The following is a 24,320-nucleotide window of genomic DNA, read 5'->3' on the forward strand; positions in this document are numbered from 1 at the left end:
AAATGCAAATCAAATCAAATCCTCACCTGCATTTGGATGACTCCCATTATAAACAACGAAATAACAACAATGAACAGAAAATAAAAAGTGTTGACGAGGTCATGGAGAAATTGGAACCCATGTAAACTGCTGGTGGGAATGGAAGATGGAGCAGCCACTATGGAAAACAGTATGGTGGTTCCTCAAAAAATTAAAAATGGAATTACCATAAGGTCCAGCAATTTTGCTTCTGGGTGCATAACCAAAAGGATTGAAGACAGGATGTCAAAGAGATATTTGTATACCCACGCTTATAGTAGGATTATTCATAGTGGCTAAAATGTGGAAGCACCCTAAGTGTCCATTGACAGATGAATGGATAAGCAAAATGTGCTGTATCTATACAATGGAATATGAATTTACCTTGAAAAGGAAGGAGATTCTGACATCACGGCAACGTGCATAAGCCTGGAGGACTTTATGCTAAGTAAAATAAGCCTGCCACAAAAATACAAATATTGTATAATGCCACTTATATGGTGTACCCAGAGTAGTCAAATTCAGAAACAGAAAGTAATATGGATGGTGGTTGCCAGAGACTGGGCGAAGGGGAGAATGTGGACCTGTGGTTTAATGGGTATAGAGTTTTAGTTTTGCAAGATGAAAAGAGTTCTGGAGACTGGTTGTGCAACAATGTGAATGTACTTAACACGATTGTACACTTAAAATGATAAAAGTGGCAAATTCCATGTTAAGTGTATTGTTCCCACAATTAACATTTTTAAAAATTATTTTGAGGGATTTGTTTCCCCTTCTTATTAAAATTTATCATAAAGTATATAAGACATTAGAGTATTAATGCAAGAATAGATAAGCAAGCCAATGGAAACAATTGAGAACCCAGAACCCTACTTAAGGACATTTAATTATTTGAGAAGGTGGGCCCTGAAGGAAAGGGGGAGCACAATTCCCCACTCCTTAAGTGTGTGTTGTGCATAGTGATTTTTTTCTAAAGACTACAATATGGAAAGGGGTGGGGTGAGCAATGAAAGAGTAACTTCACAGTGAAGAAACCTGACAAACACTACCTCAGCCACGTGATCAAGGATAACATCACTAGTGATATGTCATGTTGACATTATGTACTCTTGATACGATGGCATTTCACCTCTGTGGTCTTCCTTCCCCAAGTTCATAATCCCAGTCTATTCATGATGAAGACATTAAACAAATTTCAGTAGAGGCTCATCCTATAGAATACTTGACCAGTCCTTCTCAAGACTCAAAATCCTCAAGAACAAGGAAAGTCTGAGAATCCAGGACCTCATCATTAAATTAGGTGTAGGTGAGGGTCACCTGGGTGGTTCAGCTGGTTGAGCATCTGACTGTTTCGGCTCAGGTCCTGATCTCAGGGTCGTGAGATTGAGTCCCAAGTTGGGCTTTGTGCTGGGCATGGAGCCTGCTTGAGATTATCTCTCTCCCTCTCCCTCTGCACCTCCCCTCTTGCTCTCTCTCTAAAAAAAAAAAAAAAAATAGATGTAGGTGTAAATGGGGCTTCTTAGGTGTGTTTCCTTGATTATAGCTTCTTAGGTATGGCTCCTCTTCCTCTAAAGAACTGTAGAAGAGATAAGTTACTTGGGACGCCTGGGTGGCTCAGTCAGTTAAGCGTCTGCTTGTAGCTCAGGTCATGATCTCAAAGTTCTGGATCGAGTACTGCACGGGGCTCCTTGCTCAGCGGGGAACCTGCTTCTCCCCCAGCCTGCTGCTCCCCCTGCTTGTTTTCTTTCTCTCTCTGTCTGTCTCTCTCTCTCTCTCGCAAATAAATAAAATCTTTTAAAAAAAAAGAGAAAGAAAGATAAATTACTTGCTCAACACTCACCCAACAATGATGAGGCAGGAGCAGGAAAATCAGAATAGCCAAGGCGGAAACAATAGACATGCACTTTTGAAACCCAGCTGGGCACCTGTTGCCAGTCCTTCGCTGTAGACCAGTCCTGATCTGTGAGAAGAGTTCCCAGGCCTCTTGCCTCTACCCAGAGTCATCCTTCCTTTTCCATAGTAAATGGAAAGCTGGACAGTTTTCTTAGTCTGCTTACTATCTATAGAAGTTTGAGGGCCCGGAGACCTCTTTCCATTATGAACCGTCTCTATCCCTTTCCGTCCAAATGGATTCAGTTCCTTTAAAAACATTGTGCATGTCGTGTGTATCAGCTCATAATCAACTCCATTTGGTAAAAGCCACACCTGCCTTCTTTCTGAAACAGGACTCTGAAGTCGCTCTGGAACAACTTCCTTATGATTCTTCGAAGCCCTGTTGTCTAGCTGAGAGGCACGCCCTCAGGATTTCTTAGAAGGCTTTTTGTTCAGCTGAAAGGCTCTACGACGCATCGCCTAAAATCTTCCTGGGGTTTCACCAAAGTGTCTTCTAGTTCCATCTTTGATCTGAACTTTATGCTGCGGCATGTTTTACTCTCAGTGTCCTGGATTTGATTTTGTTTTCCCTCGGAGTCCATTTCTTACCTTGAAACGCTCGCTTCATCTGGAGAGACAGCCCTGCTTTCAAATCCATTAAATCCTTGTTCCCTTATGGTCCCTCTCAATTCTGCTTGAAAACTATGCTTCCTTTTTTGCTTATCTTACTCATCATGTATTTTTTCACAGGCAGCTAAAAACAAGACAAAACAAAACAAAGCAAAGCAAAGCAAAAACAGTTGGAGCTTTCAACAGCCTGCCTATAAATATCCTCAGCCAGACCTGTGAGTTCCTTAGGTACCTTTTCTATTTCCCGCCTTACTGCAGGTGACAGTTTCAGCACTGTGTTGTGGGTGTGTTTGCTCCACATACAGTTCGTGCACAATACTCAGGTCCCTTTCCTTCAGTCTCCAGGAGCCATTGTCACTGTCTTGCAAGCCTTCACTAATGGTCTCTTTAAGGAGCTCTGTCTTCTGTTTACCACTTAGTCCCAAAGTTAACACCACCTCTTTTTGCTTTTTGTTAAGATAGGCACCTTATTTTCAGAGACCAAGTTCTGTTTCAGTGATCTATGGTTGCATAATAAGCCACGATAAAATTCAGTGGCTTAACACGACTGTTTTATTACATCTCTTGGTTCCATGAGTTGACTGGGGCTCAGCGAAACAATGCCTTGCCTGGTATTACTTGGGGTCTCTCATGGGTTTGCAGCCGGATCGGGGCTGGGACTAGATTCCTGGCACCTCAGGCTCCTCCGTGTGGCCCCTTTCTCCACATGGCATCTCATCCTGCAGGGCCTGTCTCTCCAGTAGGGTAGCTCGAAGAGGGAGGGAGTGGAAGAAACCAGGCTTTCTTAATGTCTGGGTACAGAAGTCTGAAAATGTTCTTCTCTGCCCTTTGAAAGGCTTGGTCCTCGTTGCTGCCTTTCAGGGTCACTCCTGAGCGGGGCAGGAGTATAGTTGCTGCTTATTTTTGGCTTGCACCCACATACTGAACTGACCCAGTGGGACTATATGCAGCCTTTTTCTTCCTTTGTCATCTGGTTGGAAGAGAGCTCCTCCCACCCTGACCCCCTGACCCCCAGTATGGCCATAGATGTTGACTGGGGGATGCACAACACTGGTGGACGAAATGGGCATTTAGGTCACCTGCCCATGTGGTTTGCTTTTCTTCTTTCACCCTGATCCCAGATGTATCACTTCCTTTTACAACGGACTGCTGCTGGGCCTGCTCAACCTTATAACATTGTGGGTCTGATAGAACCCAGCTCAGCATGGGCAGTTCGGGTCTCATGATCACTGGATGACCTATGGTCAGGCATTCTGTTACCAGGGTCCAGGAGCATGTTCAAAAGTGGTTTTGTTTTGTTTTTAGATTTTATTTATGTGTTGGGGGAGAGGGGCAGAGGGGGAGGGAGAGGGACAAGCAGACTCCGTGCTGAGCATGGAGCCCAACTCAGGGCTCAATCCCCGACCCTGAGATCATGAACTGAGCTGAAACTGGGAGTTGGATGCTTAACTGATTGAGCCACCCAGGCACCTCCAAAAGCGGTTTTTAAATGATGTGTAACTATTTGCTGCTGATAGCATGGCCTTGGTCCAGAACTGTAGGGGTCTGTATTGTGATTCTCATTTTTGGAACTGCTGTTAACTCCAGAAGGCATCTTTTCCTACCAAACAAAGCTACATCTAGTACCACAGGGTATGTTGAATCGTGTGGTCTGAATGGCAAGACTGCTTGCATTGCAGCCCAGACTTCCTGCAGTGCCCTTTCCTGCTCTAGACCCTACTCAGAACTGGCAGCCGTTGATGTCACCTAATAAATGGGTTGAAATGGGTTGTTCTTGAGTGTGCCACCTGAGAGCTCTAGCAGGCATTTTGCTATTTTCTTAGTAGTGGGAATTGTGCAATGCAACACTTTGCCAATTACTTTTGGAAGGGGCACTTCAGACCATAGGATTCCTTATAACTTCACACTGTGGTGGCCCTTGAATCTCTGTGGGATTCATTTCCCACTCTCTGGATCACATATGTATTACCAATGCCTCCAAGGTGCTTTTCCTTCTTTCTTATCTGGTCTCCCTGACACGATGTCATCTAGAGGAGACCACGATGATGTTCTGCAAATCTGGACAGTGAGGGTCCCCTCAGATCATATTATGACGAGGGGTGAGAGAATTAACCTCGACTGGAAACACATTCTTGTGTCTGTCCCACATGAGTGTAAACTGATTCTGACCTTCCTTCTGGTGAGATGGCCACCTGCCATACATTTGAGGCCAAAGTACCACTGAGGCCACTTCTTAATAATAGGTCATCCGCCAGGAATCATGTGGTTTTTGTAAATGTCAGGCCAGTGAGTCAAATGGCAGTATGATGAGGACCTCCACTGCATCCTTTGTATGTTCAAGGGTGGCAGTAATCTCTGCCACTCTCCTTGTGGCATGATATTGTTTTTATTTACCAGCTAGGCTGGGGGCAGGAGGGGACATTGTCAGAGTTTCTGTGTGGCCTTTCCCAGAGGGTAGTTCATGCCCCACAGGCCAAGGAACCAATGTGGGGCTTTGTGCCAAGTACTAAGTATATCCATTCCAATTATACATTTATGCATTTAGCGCTGTTGGGTGGTTCATGAAACCACGATGCCATTTATTACGTGCCTTGTGAAAGCACCCATTCTAATGGGAGTGGAGGGCGGTGGGGATGGCGTGGGGAGCATGATGACAATTTAGGTCTTTGGATATCAATGTTAATTCCGACTCTGTGTCCTTGAAATATCTGGGAATTCCTCTTTCCCCAGTGTACCATAATTAATGACTGTATGTCCCTGTGGGAGAATCTTTTTCATATATACTGGACACGAGTGACAGGATTCTTCCTTCTGGGGGCCAGTTTTCTTTGTTCCCATTAAAGTTTTGCTTCTATCTTTTTCTTTGTTCCCATTAAAGTTTTGCTTCTATCTTTTTCACATATGACAAGGAAGATATAAAATAATTGCATGTAATTGAATCTGACAAATACATTTGTATCTAATGAAATGTATGGAATGCAGTACACATAGACAAAGAAAATCAGAGTATATATTTTTTCTTCTCTTTACATTACCAAAGGTTTCGGTGAACAAGAAATGAATATGACAACAGGGTGAAATGGTTCTCTTAGTCTCTTCTGAGTCCTCATATAATAGTGGAAAAGGAATCAGGATAATAAATTTCTGTGGTTTTTTTCTTTTTTCTGAAATGTTGACTGTTTACCAATAAATTTAAGAAATTATTTCTAGGGGCTCCTGGGTGGCTCAGTCAATTAAGTGTCTGCCTTCAGCTCAGGTCATGATCTCAGGGTCCTGGGATCAAGCCCCGCATCAGGCTCCCTGCTCAGCAGGGGATCTGCTTCTCCTTCCTCTGCCCCTCCTCATCATGCTCTCTCTCTCTCTCTCAAACAAATAAATAAAATCTTTAAAAAATTATTTCTAGGTAGGTATTTAAAAACCAAGCAACAGAGTTATTTTTGTAATAAGCGCGAGGATTTCTAAGGCAATACTGGATTCTGATTGGCTGGGTCCAGGTAACATGAAGCAGCACAAAAGTTTTGATTCTTAGATTTGAAGCTCATGTGTATTCACTTGGTTTTTGGCCTCAATATAATAAGTAGTGTTGAGGAGAATCGTATAGCAGTGTGATTATGTTGATTTCTGTCAGAAAGGAGATAGAGTGGGTGGAGGACAAGAATACTTTGCAGGATGTAATGACTCCTGATTGAACTTTCAGTGTTTTAAAACTCAAATTAAAATTTCTGAAGGTTTGTACTCTGTTTAATTGTATTATTAGAATTGAAAAATTGCAGCTTTTCATTAAAATCCTGTCCTTCCCCAGCCTTCTTTTTATTATCTCTAATCTACTTTTTTTGAAGTTTTGTGTGCCAGGTTACCACATACCCAGCGTGGAGCCAGGTGCGGGGCTCAGACTCATGACCCTGAGATCATGACCTGAGCCAAAATTAAGAGTCAGACGCTTAACCAACTGAGCCACCCTGGATATGACACATTTTTTTATCCATTCACGGTGGATGGTTATTTGGGTTGTTTCTGCTTTTTAACTATCATGAGTATTGCTTCTTTGAACACTAATGTACAAGATTTGTGTGGACATATATTCTTACGTCTCTTGGGTATATACCTGGGAACACAATCACTGGGTCTTGTGGTGAATCCATATTTAAATTTTTGAAGTACTGCAGACTGTTTGTGCGTGATTTCTACATATTTAACTATTGGGGTCTTGTTGCTTTTCTTATAGATTTGTATGAGCTCTTTATATGAGGTTGATATTAATCTTGCCTACTTGCAGAAAGTATTTTATTTCTACATATTGCTTGCCTTTAATTTGAATAGTGGTTTTTTTGTGTGTGCAAATATTTTTAATATTTATACCGTGAGTTCTGTCAATATTTTATTTTGTAACTTACTTCATCATTTCTAAGCCTTAGCAAATCATTCCTCTGTCGAGTTTGATAAATACTGGTGTTTATTTTCTTATAGTTTTTACATGATTTAATCTTTAAAAATTTTTCATTACTTTATTTAGTTTGAGTGAATGGTGTAAGATTAAGATCTAACTGGATTTTCACTCCCAATCTAACCAATTGCAACATTACCATTTTCCTAACACTTCTTCCCTCTCCTGTTGAGTTTGTGTGCTTCTTGCATTATTTCTTAATCTTTTTACATTTACTAACGTCTGTTTTGTTCACTGTGTCTATTCCTACACCAGTACAGCATTGTCTAAATTGTTGAAGGTTTCTAATATGTTCTGTATCTGGAAAAACAAGTCTCTTTCTCCTCAGCCCTGTGCCTCACATTCAGTGAATCTGTTTTTCAGAAATTTCTTAGTGATTCTTATTTTTTTCCAGCCATTTCCAGGATTAAGTTCTGTTATTTCTAACTACTGCTGGACTGTTCATGGCACTCGCCTTAAATGCTCAGTTTGATTTTGAGAGACTTGACATTTTAATAGTATTGTGTTTTGTCATCTAGGAATCTGGTATCTCTTTCTGGGTATAGAGTTTTGTAGTAGCTCAGCCGAGTAATGTACTCACTTATAGAACTCACATATTGTTTATTGCCCCCCTGAGACAGATCCAGGTTTTGTGGAGTCTGCAGCTTATGCAGTTTGGGAGGCTTACTTTAAGAAAAAGAATACAAAATTGCAAATGCAAAACTCGGTGCTGGATGTTGGAAGGAGACGATGCAGGTGAAGGGCCCTATGGCTGTGCGAGTTCCACAGTTGACCTCTTGTCAGAGGTACGTCTTTGTTGCTCTCGTGGATGATGCCTCATTAATGATGTATTTTTAATACTTATTTAACACCTATAGGGATGCAAGAAACCATTTACAGAACTTAGAAAATATTTTTTAAAACTTCTCTCGTTTTCCATTTTAGATTTTTCTATACCGAGTTTCACCCTGTATGCAACTAGCGATAGGTTTATATTCATCTACAATATTCCTTCCTACATCTTAAACTTCTTGAGGCAAAGAGCTGTGTTTTGTAGGTCATTAATAAATGTTTGCTAGTGATGACTGATAAACAAAGGATTATATTATTATATTATTTTATTATATTTATTGAAGACACAGCTAGGTGACCTTATACTCACCAAATTTCATGCTTCAGATAGCCCACGATTTTGTCCATACAACAGAATAAAGGCTGCACATCTGTAAATTTACCTTAAAGACATGTATTATATTGGAGCATATTATAACATACTTTGTATTATAGACAGGATTTTATTTTATTTTTATTTTTTTAAAGATTTTATTTATTCATTTGACAGAGAGAGAGAGACAGCCAGCGAGAGAGGGAACACAGCAGGGGGAGTGGGAGAGGAAGAAGCAGGCTCATAGCGGAGGAGCCTGATGTGGGGCTCGATCCCATAACGCCGGGATCACGCCCTGAGCCGAAGGCAGACGCTTAACCGCTGTGCCACCCAGGCACCCCTATAGACAGGATTTTAATATCATCTTAATGCTCTAAATTCAGATTATATTTATAGACAATTTTCAACAGTTTTCATTCCAGAAATTATTCAAGGGACTTTGTATTTGGCCTAGATTCTTGTGCCAAAAATAAATTGCCCAAATGGGAAAGAAAGCTTCCTAATAAAATAGTCTTGAGACTATAAATCAATAACTAGGTTAAAAAAAGTCTCACTGGGGACTTATTCTATCTACAGGAAAAAAAGAAAGAAAGAAAGAAAGAAAAAGAAAGAGTTGTTTACATCTCTTACTGCTATAGTATTTAAATTTAAATTATTAAATAAGAGATCAGATTTTTTATAGGTCGTTGGAAAACTGCATGTTTTAGGAGTTTCAGAAAGCAAGTGATGTATTATTTCTGCCTCTTTAATGTCTTTGAATTCTAATGTAAGATATTATAGGACAATAGAAAAATGGACAATTCAAGTTACTTATCAGTTCATTAAATTAACTGTCTTTTCATGGCTGGAACAAGTTTTGGAAAATTCACAAACTCCTAATCTTACCCACAGAAACCGACTGAGCACTCCACAGGTGTACAACTCATCATGGTTGATGCCACTAAGAACTCCAATCCTAATTCTTAATTATCAAAAAAATCAATCATACATCATATTTATAGTAAAGATTCTCTGTTTCGATAATCTAAGGCATCTGTTCCCAGTAAAGAAATCTCAGACCGTTATGATTATAACTGTTAGTTGAATTAAATGTATGATTAGCTAAAAGTTGGAACATGGGATTAAGAGGCGATAGTGGTCAAGTGCATTAAGTGGCATTAATTAGCACACCATTAAGATAAAGGGAAGAGCCCACAGATGCACTTGAAACTGTTTTCAGTCAATCTAACTTAGTACTTACTAGATTTTGCTGCTACCTAAACAAAACAAAACTCATATGATCTATATGTGCTTTCAGAATCGGTAACCACAGCAAAATCCATGAAGTTTTAGGATTTTTTTTTAATGTATGGGGGTTTTGGACATTCCTGCTCATAAATCCTACTTTTGTCCCCCTAAGTTGATTACTATTGTGAATTAATAGAATTATATTGTGAATTAATAGAAATAATTTATTGAGATGCACTATATATTACCAAAATTTAAAAGCCAAAATTTGGAACAAAAAAGTTAAAAACGTGACCAAATAAAACATAATAACCCTTAATTACACTTTGTGGCTAAACGAAGGAAAGAAATGAGTGATGGTACTGTTGTCTCTCTTCCCTTGGCGAGCTTCCAGTGGAGCGTTGTGATTAACTTTGTGGTTGCTTCGGCTTTAAGCTTTTATCATTGTCCAGTTTTAAAAGCAGGACCCATGTAGTATTGTATCTTGAAAGCTCTTTAATTTTTAAAAGCCCTAGGGAGCCTGCAAGTGTGACTTAATTAAGGTCCAAATCAACCTTAGATGTATATCCAGGACAGTTTTCAGAAGACACTTACCGTGCAGCCTGTGTTCACGTGACTCACATTTTGATGGTACCTCTCCAGTAGTTCTCACTCAGGGAGGTGCCTGTACTGCTAGCGGGTTTGGAGATGTGAGGCATTTTGGGTCAACACAAGGATTTGGTATGTGGGGGGGGGGGGATGCCACTGGTACTTAGACGAAGGGGCCGGTTATGCTTGATGTCCCCAAAAGCTTCGATTCAGTTCTGCACAATGAAAAATTTTCCCGTGTCCTATTAGCGTATAAAAAGATGCACTGAACAGCATCCTGCTACAGATATGTCAGTATTTTAGTACAAGTGTAAATCAGTAGCCTTTCAGTAGAAAGTCATACTGAACAGTTTTATAAGAAGCTACACAAAAAACCTCCTAAATTAGAAGTCATTTTGGAGAGGGATTCTTAAGTGACATAAAGATACTGTGTCAGAAGTACTGAAAAACTTAGTGGCTCTGTAGGGACTCTGTGTATTTGAAGTTTTGTTACTTTGTTCATCATAGTTTTTTTCTTGGACATTGAGTTACTGCTTTAAAATATTGCATATTGTTGATCTTGATTACTGAGTTTACATTTAAGGAGCCCTTTAAGTTTTATGCCCAGAGTGAATGCTTTATTCTTCAGCACTAGTCTCAGCCTTTCTGTATACAGTTGAAAACGGTATTAATGCAGTCACTCCAGTTACTGCAAAAGCAAGGAAATCCATCACCTTATGTAGTTAAGGAGATTTGAGAATCCCTTTACCAGACTAAGGAACCAAACATTATCAAGAGGCACATGAAACGCAGGAATCACACTACATTTGAATAAATATTTTTCAAAAATATTTTATATTGTTGCCATTCCATATACAGTTGACCCTGGGACTACATGGTTTTGAACTGCGTGGCTTCCCTCATGCAGATTTTTTTGGGTAAATACAGTGTGGGGCTGTAAATGTATTTTCTTTGCCTTATGATTTTCTTAATCACATTTTCTTTGCTCTCGCTTAACACATATACCATACAAAATATGTTACTTGAGTGTATATGTTATCAGCAAGACTTTCAGTCAACAGTAGGCTATGAGTACAGTTTTGGGGGAGTCAAAAGTTATGCTTGGATTTTCAACTGCACGGGGGTGTATTGTGGGGGGGGAGGATTGTGCCTCTAACCCCCAGGTTGTTCCTGGGTCAACTGTATTTAATTTTTTTGTAGTACAGTAAGAAATTAATGATGTAAAAAATCACATTTTAAACTTACTTAAGGATTGCCTACTGTTTTTCAGTCTTGCTCTGATATGTCTCTGACATCTATAATCTCTATAATCTCTTTTGTTTCCTTCTTAAAAAAATCCATCAATATTCTCTATGGGTAGTGAAAGATGTGATCACCAGAATTTTTCCAGGTACTGGAAACCAAATATCTGCTTTAACATGTGGTAGAATTTTAAAATAGTTCAGATATTTTCTGTAGTCACATAGGGAATTATTTTGAGTTTATACGTTACAAATAAGGCCCAGCTCATTTTTGAGACTATTTCCCCTCTAATTTATCTTATTTTTCCTTATTATATACAAATAAATCAGATGTGTTATTACTTACCCTAAAACTTTTTTGTTGTTGTGCTAGTGTCCACTTGTATCTCTGTTTTGGTTTACTTCTTTTACAGAATGACTTGGTATCTTTTCTTAAATCAAAACTTAATCTCCAAGTCAATGTAAGAATCTAGCTGCTTTGTTAGATCTTTTAGTGTAGGCATAGCTGAGCAATTACATATTGAAATACATGCTTTATGAATTATTTCTCTTTTTATTTCTCTGTTAAATTATTGTTGAGGTGCTGTTTTCATTTTTTTTTTTTTGAGATTTTTTAATTTATTTATTTGACAGAGATAGAGACAGCCAGCGAGAGAGGGAACACAAGCAGGGGGAGTGGGAGAGGAAGAAGCAGGCTTATAGCAGAGGAGCCTGACATGGGGCTCGATCCCATAACGCCAGGATCATGCCCTGAGCCGAAGGCAGACGCTTAACCACTGTGCCACCCGGGCGCCCCTGCTGTTTTCATTTTTAAAAAGATTGTGTGTGTAGTTAGATTATATTATCCAAAAATTTCATTTGAGGATATGTGGCCACAGCAATTTCTCTCATTCCACAAGTCCCTTTTCAATATAACCTTGCCACTCCTACATCAAAAGGTAGTCTCTTTCCCCTTTCCTTTGAATTTGGACCTGGGACCTGTTTTGACCAATAGAATGCAGCCAAAGTGATGCCTTGTAACCTGGGGGGCTTGGTGTTAAGAGCCTTGAAGCTTCCATATTTGCTTCAGGGAACACTCCTTGTAGAACCCAGCTGCCACGCTATGAAGAAGCCTGAGCAGTCCTGTAGAGATGCACACTTGAAAGGGAAGTGAGGCTTCAGCCAATAGGCCCAGCTGAACACCCAGCCAGCAGCCAGCACCACCTGCCAGTGATGTGAGTGAGGTCATTTTGACTTCTTAGCTGTTCCTGAGCCCCACATGCCACCTCAAGCAGAGCTGCCCAGTAAACCCACAGGATCATGAGACGTAAGAAATTGCTACTTGGTATGTTTTATTTTACTGCAATAGATAAACAAAGTGGACTACCAAGAAGGAATTTGGTAATGTTACCAAAAAAGGGGTTGTGAAGTCGGCCATTGTTGAGAACCACTGTCCCAGACAGGAAATGTTTTATAATTACAAGTTTTAAAGGATTCAACAACTTGCAAAGATTTCTTTTCTAACAGTAGATAATTTGGATTAAAAACTAATCAATGTCCAGATTTACAATGAGAGCCAATAAGGCAGAAACTTGCCATATCCGTTTCTGAATTTTTCTTATTTTCTCTCATTTTGCTTAAGAGGTTAATTATTCTCTTCTGGAAGACAAAAACATGGCGAGGATAAGCTGTAGGTCAATGGTTGCCTAGTTGTGGGTCAAAATCTGCCAGGGTCCTTCATCTCTGTGCTAATTATTGTGTAGGTGCTAATTCTCAAATGTATATAGATACTGTTATGATTAGGGAAATAAAAATTCACTAAAAAGCATTACAAATTTTGTAGTTTTTGCTCATTATATATTTTTCAGTTATGGAGGTATTTTGATGTTTAAAAGAGAGTTCTCATATTTGAAGTATTGGGAAAACCACTGGTGGAGGTTCCTATTTCTGGTGCTAATGGATTTGTAGCTGCTAATATTCCTTCAGACTAATTGCTGACTGCTGTTTATTTGGTTTTGTGGATCTCGAAATTATTTGATTTCTTCCCATAAACTGAACAGTGAGTGTAGGAAAAATTAATCTCTTGGAAAAGTTTGGGAAGAAATTTTGGTGGCCTTCCTAAAGGAACAGAGCCCTTAATGAACCATCACAAAGAAATTGCTTCATGGAGCCATTTTTATTTATTCATTTATTTTCTCTCTCTCTTTTTTTTTATTATGATATGTTAGTCACCATACAGTACATCATTAGTTTTTGATGTCGTGTCCCATGATTCATTGTTTCATGGAGCCATTTTTAGAAGGCACAGACTTTTGTATAAAGGCCAGTGAGAGAAAGAAAAGCTAATAAATGTACATGAATGGCTATTTGTAGTACTTTCTGGTATTTCATTTGGATGCTGTACACAAGTAAGAATGTTCCTGGAAGTTGCAAAGCAGTAAATATTTATTGAATTTGAGCAAACTTTTAAATATTTTTATGGTGTTTTGTAGTTTTCACAGGATTTTCCTGTGTTAGACCTATCTCACAAGAGTGTCATGAAATAATAGTAGAGGGATCTAAGGAGATATTATTCTCCCTACTTATAGGCAGGACACCGAGGGTGCAGAGGCAAGGTTACTTGACCAGGGTTCCAGAGTAGAACAGAGCTAAGACAGGAGTTGATGTCTCCAAATCCTTTTCTAGTTCTTTTGGAGTAAAAGTGATCTTTATGATCAGAAATTATAAAACCTGTGTTCCTGTCAGGCACGACACTGGGCTTGCCACCCCTATGGGTAGTTGCTTGCAGTACCTAGCCAGTGAGAACTTGCTGGATTACCCACCTGGGCTCTGTGTCTATGCCCAACAAAATATGAATGAACCCGAGGTGAAAGCATCATTGTTTCGAACCTTTATGTATCAAAACCATTGCAGATAATTATTGTTCTTATTTTTCAATATGGACAATGGACATTTTTTCGACAATTGACATTTTCTTAATCTAATGGAAAGAATGAACAAAACGCCTTAGAAACTCATTCATGCTATCCTCATTAGTTGGTAACATACAACTGAAGTAGACAGTGTGTTTGCTGTGTCATTTCATCTTCAAGAGGAGTCCTGTAAGCTGCCCTTGCCGGGTATGTAGGTGGACCCCAGAACTACCACAGTTGACCTTCAGTTGAGTGCTTGTTGCATTTTAAATTACTTTTTTGGGCTCCTGGCTGGCTCAGTTTGTAGAACATGTGACTCTCAATCTCAGGGTCATGAGTGCAAGCCCCACGTTGGGCATGGAGCCTACTTAAAAGAAAAAAAAAAAGAATTAAATTACTTTTTCTCTCATAATTTAAATATAGACCAACAAAGAGGTATAACAATGTAAGAAAAAGACCAAGGTTTAAAAGAACTATGCTGAGATCTGCTGGTGCAGGAAAAACTAGAGGACCATTTTGACTTAATTTGCATTGATATTGGAAGAGGCTTTAGATATATATCAATGGAGAGTAGGTGTTTTTCATTTTTTAAATGTCCATGACCAATAGAAATCCATCGACTCTTAAATTCTGCCAATAAGAACAATCCAAAGAAGAAGGAGGAGTTGGGAGGGGAGAAGAAGGAGGAAAGAAAAACAGCTATCCATTTTCATCCCTATTTCATACAAGATGGGACACAATCTCAGAATGAAGAACTGGTGTTTAAATTGGGTACAGTTGGCTTCATGACAACCTCACCATTTTCTCATGATTGGTGGAAATTTAATGACAGAAAGGTGTTGCTTCACATACTTGCATTGGCAACCACAGATCTAGGCCAGCCTCTTCATTTTACAGATCAGTAAATCAAAATTCCTCTCCAAGGAAATCCGAACATAGAGTAACTCTAAGATGCATAGTTAGATTAATTCACAAAGTGGTTCTGTTGTTTTCTTTTCTTTCTTTCTTTCTTTCTTTCTTTCTTTCTTTCTTTCTTTCTTTCTTTCTTTTTTTTCTCTCTTTCTCTGTTTTTCTTTCTTTCTTTCTTTCTTTCTTTCTTTCTTTCTTTCTTTCTTTCTTTCTTTCTTTCTTTCTTAAGATTTTATTTATTTATTTGACAGAGAGAGAGATTGAACTTGAGCAGGGGGAACGGTAGGGAGAGGGAAAAGGGCAGAGAGCCCAATGTGGGACTCGATTCCAGGACCCCGAGATCCTGACCTGAGCCAAAGGCAGCCACTTAACCAACTGAGCAACCCAGGCACCCCTCTTTTTTTTTTTTTTTTTTAAAAGCAAGGGCATCCTACTTCAGTTTTTCTGCTTGTGCTAGCCACTTGCCTTAGAGATGATGAATCTGGAAAGGCCCCATAATAATGCCTAGTAGTAATGAAGTTTTCTACTTATGTCAGAAACAGTGCTGTTTTTCTGGTAAACACTGGCTTCTTTTCCTTTATTATTTGCTCCAGAGTAGTCCATAAAAATTTATTTTCCTGACCTGAAACCTGACTGTTCTAGCTATTGATATAACTAACCAGAAAAATCAGGTCACTTGTTAACATTAACTAAGTAGGGGTGTATGTTGAATTTGGGATACTTTTATTTTATAATTTTCTTCACAAGACATTAAAGAATTCTCATGGTCTTTGTACCTTCACAGTGTCATGTCTCTTGTCATAGTTTCTGCAGTATATAGAATTTTGTTTTCTTAATTTTTTTTTAAAATTCTGGCTTCTTCCAGATTTGCGTATATAGGAAGAAAAATAGGAAATGATCTCTTGAAATTGGACATTATCATCAATCTGTTTTTCCTGTTGGTCCCTTGTATTTTATTTTCTCTGTCCCTTCTGCCTCATTTTTCACTCTACTCTGCTCCTCTCGCAAAACATTCCTGCTTCCAGAGAGTTTCCAAAATATATCTTTGAACATTTCAGTTTACCTTTATTTCCATTTAGAATTTTTCCTTGTATTAATGTCCAGGGACACAACTTTTAATGACGTCAATCATTTACACCCTAGTATGAATAAACTCATTTGTTTCTTTCCTGCCCCTAGATCTAGTTTCTTGGAGTGAGATAGAGAGATAGGGAGAGAAAAGGAGAGGGAGAAAGAGAGGAGGACAGGGGGAGGGAGGGAGTGAGAGACAAAGAAAACACGAAGATAATGGATCATGGAGAAGGGTGCCATCAAGTGGGGAAAATGGCAAAAGAATGGGGAGGCTAAAAACACTGAACATGAATTTCAGCTACTTTACAGTTTTACTTAGGACTGAAGGCTGTCTCCACTTAAAAAATCCAATTAGCTCTTTGGACTTGCCTGCAGACAACTTGGAATGGACAAAGAGAAATGGGTGCGTTATGTTTAAAAAAAAAAAAAAGAAAATCATGCTTTACCAATAATCAGCACAAATACTTCCGGTTAATCATGGTGGATTGGACAGATGCATTTATTTGTGTTCCCTCTATAAACCACACTGAAAGGATATCAAAGGATTAGAAAGGAACAAACCCACAAGAACAAAGGAGAGGGAGGAAATGACAACAGACAAAAGATGTCAACAAAGATTGGAAAGCAGATGAACGACACCTGATTTAGCGGTATGAATAAGGTTGAAACCCAAGACTGTGGGTGGAGAGCCAGCTTCTCTAAGAACTCCAGAAAGCCACAGGAATTTGTAGGAAGCTGAAACCTCTAGGAGAGGAGGGTGTAAAGTGGCATTCGGAGAATTGTTTGAAGGACTTTACAGCTTGGATTCCCAGGTCACCTCCCTGTCCTCACAGAGCAGGGCAGCTACCTCTCCCCAGCCCTTCAGAAGACTGGAGGTTTATTTGCTCTGAAGATGTGTGTGGATGACTCAGAGGTAGATACAGAGCAATCCAAGCAGGAAATATCTGGGGGAAAGTTATCAAAGAACTTTGTGTGGCTAATCTAGGTAGATTTGTGGTCATAATAATGAATCATAGAAAGTTGACTCATTATGCTGTAACTTTATTGGGAGGAGGGAAGATGCTTTGTTTGGTGGGGTGGGTGGGTGAGAAATTAACTTTCCAAAGGAAGAAGTTAGGAGATAAGAACAGCAAACGAAAGTCAGGGAATGGCAGAATAAAAGGGTTATTTTGAGATAGAGTAATAGCAACTAGAAGGAAGCCCAAACGGTGGAGAACGGTTATCTCTACGGAGTGAGATTCCAGAATGGGAAGAAAAAACTCCTTATAAAGTTTCAGCTAGAGTTGAAATCTTAAAGAATAATTTTGAAATTATTTTTTTCATGCCCTTATTTTATTCTCTGCCTTTCTGTAAAACACATCATAATATGACTATAAGAAAACAAGTTGTTGCTTTAAAAAATATCCATATTGTTCTGAACTTTGACATAACTAAAGAAAAAAGAAAAAATATTTGAGAGTGAATCTTCTCTGGAAAGTTAGACTTGATTGCTTTTCTTTAGTCCTTTCTTGATTTTATTGGTTTCTTTGATTTTGTTTGTTCGCTTTTTACTCTGCTTGGTTCTGCTTTATTCATCATAATAAGAACCAAAAGCATAACTTTCCAGATCTTGTGTTTGTTTAAGAAAAAGAATAATACATGTGAGGAATTTGGAAAATCTGAAACTTATTTTTTTTGAACCTGGAAATTAAGGAAGGTCAGAGAATAATCTTATGGTAGAAGTTTTACAACTGGCTGTTCTTATTCTTTAAGCTGAGATAGTTTCACTATTGTTTTCCATTTAAGCAAGGTAGACAGGTTTAGAAAAGAGAGAGAATAAAGGAACAATTGAGAATAAGAAAGATCCTACCACCAAAGCTTCTGCTATGGATTGGATAGATTTTGAAGTCGAAATTTCCTCTCAGAAGTAACAGGACATATGGCTGGTGGACTCCTTTCCACAGGGAAGCTGATTGCTGAAATAGATGATGTAAATCAAAGGAACCCTTTTCATGTCTGCATAAAGAAACAAAGAATTGGAGAAGATACAAATAAAGCTGATGCTATTGGTATTTATATTGTCCCTGGAATGACATTGAATTTTCTAGCCAGTTTGTGAAGTTGGAGTTTGAATTTTTATCTTAAATTGATAAGCTTATCAAATTCCAGGCTGAAAAAAAATCTGTTATCAAAACCAAACGTAAATTTACTTTGGGAAAAGGAAGACAGGTCCTATAGATGCTGGAAGATGAGTGTAGGAATGATTGTCTTGGATAAACATCACAATATTTATTTTAAATTCTTTTGGAAAGTAAACTAGGTTATTAATTGGTCAAAAAGACAATTATGTCTTACAATTACCTTTTTGGGAGCTGAGTTAATGAGTCGATTTGGGACTCTGAATTCTCAGTAGAACAAAGGAATGTTAAAGTAAATATTCCCATACAATATGTATAATTTTAATGCTTCAGATATACTTAGTGACTTAGTAATGTTTACATATAAAACACTGTTAACTCTTTTATATGAAATATTATTTCAACTTAAATAAGCGTTTTAGTCTTTTGTTGGTTCGTGAGAAACTGAGACAATTAAGTGTTTTGTGTAAAAGTATTTGTGAAGAAGGAAAGCCCGGACAACCTTGGTAGTATGCTATTTAGTGTGGTCCATGGGGCGCTTTTTTGTGTAGCTGAAACCATGTGATGCACCTATGCTAGCAAAGGTAGCATGGCGTTTGCTCAGTAGACTTGAGCCAGTCCAGTCCTGTGCTGACTTGCAGAGTCACGGCCGTGCCCTTATGCCTCTTAACTATTCTGTGCCTTATACCACGAGTGTTTGGTCTAGATCTTTCATTCCATTTTCAGCCCTAAAATTATCTGGTAATTATTTTTTTTGTATTAAAGACTTTATTTATTTGACAGAGAGACAGCCAGTGAGAGAGGGAACACAAGCAGGGGGAGTGGGAGAGGAAGAAGCAGGCTCCTAGCGGAGGAGCCTGATGTGGGGCTCGATCCCAGTTCGCCGGGATCATGCCCTGAGCTGAAGGCAGACGCTTAACGACTGCGCTACCCAGGCGCCCCTGGTAATTATTTTCTTTAACGTTTTTATGTAAATTCCAGTTAGTTAATATACAGTGTAATATTAGTTTCAGGTGTACCATTTAGTGATTCCACACCTACATGCAACGCCCAGTGCCCATCACAACAAGTGCCCTCCTTTTGTGCTCTCCACATCTTCTTTTCCATTCATCAGCTGACGGACATTTGGGCTCTTTCCATAATTTGGTTATTATAGATGCTGCTGCTATAAACATGAGGGTGCATGTACCCCTTTGGGTAAATACCTAGTAGGGCAATTGCTGGATCATAGAGTAGTTCTATTTTTAACTTTTTGAGGAACCTCCATACTGTTTTCCAGCACAGCTGCACCAGTTTGCATTCCTCCCCGCTCCAAAAATAAATAAATAAAATAATCTAGTAATTAATAGGAAAAATCTAGTTATTTAGGAATGAAGGCAGGAATTGATTTTCCTCAATTAAAAAATTATTAATACTTATTTGGAGACATTTCTGAAATTATGCCAGGGATGAGGAGGAACTTTGTTCAAGCTGGTTTATTTTCATGCTCTCTGTAGTAGGGGGAGATTAAAATGCACGTTAGGTTTGGGACTAATGTAGGGTTTTGATTCTGGAAAATTTATGTAATACTAACATCATCAGATCTTGTGAACAAAATATCCCAAATACAAACAGCATGACGGCAGAGGTGAGGTGATTCATTGGGTGCCGGTCTTGGTCACGATGGTGTATACACACACTTCCTCAGCTCCTACTCTCTGCCAGGCTCTGTGCCAAGTGCTTTGTGTACGTGGCATCATTTAATCTCCTCAACACTGAGAATGATAAATAGTGCTGCCCCTATTTATGTAGTAGGAAAACTCGGCAGTGCAGGGTTCAGTTCAATTGTAAATTACCTTCCCTTTAAACAGATGTATTCCTTAATTTAGTTGTAATAGACAAATACAGAAAAAAGAGTGCATTACATGTATACCGAGCGGGAACTTTTTCCTAGCTCTATCTCCAGGTCTTCACCAGGAAGAAATTGTCATCCCTCTTATAGTTATGTGAAGTGTGTCTATGATAGTGTAGCTCCTTGTTCTTCCAGGAATCCTCGAGACTTTTGTAATAGAAAGAATAGGAAATATTCTCTCATTCCTGCATTTCATTCATCAAACTCTTCTAGAATTCACGTGACTGTCTTGTGCCTCTTCAGTCTGTCTTAATACATCCTTCCCCCCACACTTCCCTGGAGGTGGGGAATTCTTATTTATGTTCTATGGTTGATCAGTTGTAATATTAATTTCCAGTGACTCAAAACACTGTGCCTCATATGCTTCCTCATAGAACTGCCCTGGGCGCTAGAGCAAGGTCTGCTCTAAGATGCTTCTTTCAACTTTTCACATGTAGGTTTAATTTAAAATGTTTGTTGTTTATTTAATTACTGCTCACAGCATTTGGAGACCTTTAAAAGTGCAGTGTGTAAAGCTGAAGAAAGATTAGACAAAATCTTCCTACAGCAAATCAGACTGTGCTCAGTTAGGAGGGCATTCAGTATACACTGGGTTCCAAAGGGCTTCTACCCAGGTATTAGGAAATGATATGTTATATGTTTAGAGAATACTTATACCCTCACAAGTTGGTGTATTTGAATATGATTGAGTTAATATATATCTATCAGAAAAATTGTATATATACTTAATTTTTATGAATAGAATTATTTTTTATTATTACTACTTTTTTTGTCGTTAAAACTAGATGATTCACTTGAGTGGAGAAGCCTAGCAAATAATCCATTTACTGAAAGATCAGCCCTAATACTTACAAGGGATTTTACTATTTTTTGATAATTTTTTCCTGGGATCTTTATTTTATCGAAGTATAATTGATACGCAGTATTCTGTTGGTTTTAGGTTTATATCATAGTGATTCAATATTTTTATGCATTATGAAATGATCCCCATAATGTCTAGTTACCATCTGTCACCAAAGTTATTACAGTATTATTGACTATATTCCCTAGGCTGTACGTTACAACTCCATGACCGATTTATTTTATAACTGAAGTTTCACCTCTTAATCTTCTTCACCTGTTCCTCTGTGCCAGAACCCCTCTTCTCTCTGGAATCAACATATCTATAAGTCTGTTTCTGTTGTGTTTATTTGTTTTGGTCTTTTAGCTTCCACATATAAGTGAAATCATATGGTATTTGTCTTTCTCTGACTTCTTTCACTTAATATAACCCTCTAGGTCTTTCCGTGCTGCTCCAAATGGCAAGATTTCATTCTGTTTTATGACTGAGTAATATTCCATTGTGTGTGTGTGTGTGTGTGTGTGTGTGTATGTGTGTATATCTCATCTTCTTTATCCATTCATTTATTGCTAGACACTTACGTTGCTTCTGTATCTTGGCTATTGTAAAAAAAAAAAAAAGCTGCAATAAACAAAGGGGTGCATATGTCTCTTTGACTTGGTGTTTTCAATTTCTTCAGATAAACACCCAGAAGTGGAATTGCTGGATTGTGTGATAATTCTGTTTTTAATTTTTTGACTTTGTGACTGTACCACTTTATATTCCCACCGACAATATGTGAGGGTTCCCTTTTCTCCACACCCTTGCCAACACTTGTTCTTTTTTGTCTTTTTGATAATAGCCAATCTGACAGGTGTGAGATGATACCTCATTGTGGTTTTGATTTGCATTTTTCTGATGATTGGTGATGCTGAGCACCTTTTCATGTGCCCATTGGGTTATCTATATGTCTTCTTCAGAAAAATATTTATTCAAGTCCTCCACTCTTTTTTTAATTAAGTTTTTAAAATATTAAGTTGATATTTTGGCTGTTAACCCTTTATTAGATTTATTATTTGCAAATATCTTCTCCCATTCAGTAAGTAGCCCTTTTGTTTTATTGATAGTTTTCCTTACTGTGCAAAAACTTCTTAGTTTGATATAATCCTGTTTGTTTATTTCCGCTTTTTGCCCTTGCCTGAGGAGACTGGTCCAAAACAATATTGCCAAGGCCGATGTCAAAGAGTTTACTGCCTGTTTTCTTCCAGAATTTTTATGGTTGCAGGTTTTACATTAAAGTCTTGAATTTATTTTTGTGTATGGTGTGAGATAGTGGTCTAGTTTCATTCTATTGCAATTTCTATCCAGTTTTCCCAACACCATTTATTGAAGAGACTGTCTTTTTTCCCATTGTATATTTTTGCCTCCTTTGTCATCGGTTAATTGACATGCATGGGTTTTTTTCTGGGCTCTCTATTCTATTCTGTTGATCTATCTGTCTCTTTTTGTGCCAGTACCATGCTGTTCTGATTACCATAGCTTTGTACTATAGTTTGAAATCAGGGAGTGTCATACCTCCAACTTTGTTCTTCTTTCTAAAGATTACTTTGGCTATTCAGGGTCTTTGGGGGTGTCATACAGATTTTAGGATTGTTTGTCCTATTTCTATGAAAAATGCCATTGGAATTTTGATTAGGATTGCATTGAATCTATAAATTGTTTTGGGTCTATATCTACAATCTATAGATTGTATGGACATTTTAACATTAATTCTTCCAATCCATGAACACAGAATATCTTTCCATTTATTTGTATTAGCTTCAGTTTCTTTCATCAGTGACATAGTTTTCAAAATATAGGTCTTTCAACTCCTTAGTTAAGTTTATTCCTAAGTATTTCAATTATAAATAGGATTATTTTCTTAATTTCTTTTTCTGATTTCTTGTTATTAGTGTATAGAAATGCAACCAATTTCTGTATGTTAATTTTGTATCTTGCAACTTTACTGAATCATTTATTAGTTTCAATAGTTTTTTGGTGGAGTCTTTAGGGTTTTCTATATGTAGTACTGTGTTATCTGAAAATAGTGACAGTTTTACTTCTTCCTCTCAATTTGGATGCCTTTTATTTCTTTTTCTTGCCTAATTGCTATGGCAAGGACATTCAATGCTATGTTGATTAAAAGTGGTGAAAGTGGGCATCCTTGTCTTGTTCCCAATCTTAGAGGAAAAACTTTCAGCTTTTCACTATTGAGTATGACAGTAGCTGTCAGCTCATCATACATGGCCTTTATTATGTTGAGGTACATTTCTTCTATACTCACCTTGTTGAGAGTTTTTATCATAAATGGATGTTTGAATAGATATATTTTTAAATGACATAAAAATACACTTTTTAAAGCCAAAGATGATCTTTTTGTAACGTCAAGATTATATTCTATAATAAGCTCTCCTAAAAAGAAGCAACTATTAACTTTAATGCACACCATGTAAGACACATTAAAATATACAAAAGTTGGGGCGCCTGGGTGGCACAGCGGTTAAGCGGCTGCCTTCGGCTCAGGGCGTGATCCTGGCGTTAGGGGATCGAGCCCCACATCAGGCTCCTCCGCTATGAGCCTGCTTCTTCCTCTCCCACTCCCCCTGCTTGTGTTCCCTCTCTCGCTGGCTGTCTCTATCTCTATCGAATAAATAAATAAAATCTTAAAAAAAATAAAATAAAATAAAATATACAAAAGTTTGCAAATGAAAATCTAATACATTTTTTGGGTAAATGTCATCTTATTTATACCATGAAATTTAAGTTATACCAACTAAAAACATATTTATGATAGCACAAACCTCATGTAATCCTCAGAATTTTAAATCTACAACAAATTTGAAATATTCCAAGTTCAATTTATTCAAAGTTTAACAATTAAAATTTATTACTAAACTCTTGAGTTAGTAGCTATAGATAACATGCTGTTATATGGCTTCAGTTTGTTCTGAGTTGAAAGAAATAGAAAATAACTTTTAGAAAATTGCTAAAATTGAGATGAGCTTTTGAGTCTGGCTTTGTTTTAAAATCAACAAGTTTTAAGAAAACTTGCTTCAGTGTGCACAGAATCATTTGCTTAGGACACAGATTGCAGGGCCTTTCCCTGAACCTTCCTGATTATTCAGTAGCCGAGGTGGAGAACATATAAACTCGCACTTCTAACAAGTTTCCAGGTGTTGCTGATGCTGCTGATAGTTGGATCACACTTTGAGAACCACTGAAATTTCCCTCTTTATACACCAACGATGACTTAGTTTTATTGCTCGTTTTTTTTTGTTTGAAATCTTCCTGGTTGTGAAAAAAGTCTGCAAGCACAGTACTACCAAATGTTAGTATTTAAGCCAAGGAATTTAGTGCTAAAGACTTCAGTTGCTTTTCAGTTTTGATTCTGTAATGGTGTTGAGGTAGCCCTGCTCAC

The 24,320-nt window shown here is 38.1% G+C and overlaps 1 protein-coding gene across 3 annotated transcripts in view; it reads left to right on the top strand.

Moving 5' to 3' along the window:
- LOC148107391 (uncharacterized) overlaps positions 1-24,320 on the top strand; it is a 108,663-nt gene that overhangs the window by 5,927 nt on the left and 78,416 nt on the right. The window contains exon 3 of one of the 3 annotated variants that reach the window (XM_087857629.1): positions 2,244-3,208. The exons of the other annotated variants lie outside the window; for them this stretch is intronic. The gene's annotated coding sequence lies outside the window, so the exon portion shown is untranslated. Of the gene's footprint in view, positions 1-2,243; positions 3,209-24,320 lie in introns of those variants that run through there. 3 annotated transcript variants of the gene reach the window in all.

The sequence above is a fragment of the Ursus americanus genome, chromosome 31 (genome assembly GCF_024610735.1).
Source record: "Ursus americanus isolate L20-20 chromosome 31, mUrsAme1.1.p, whole genome shotgun sequence".
NCBI classification, from domain to species: Eukaryota; Metazoa; Chordata; class Mammalia; order Carnivora; family Ursidae; genus Ursus; species Ursus americanus.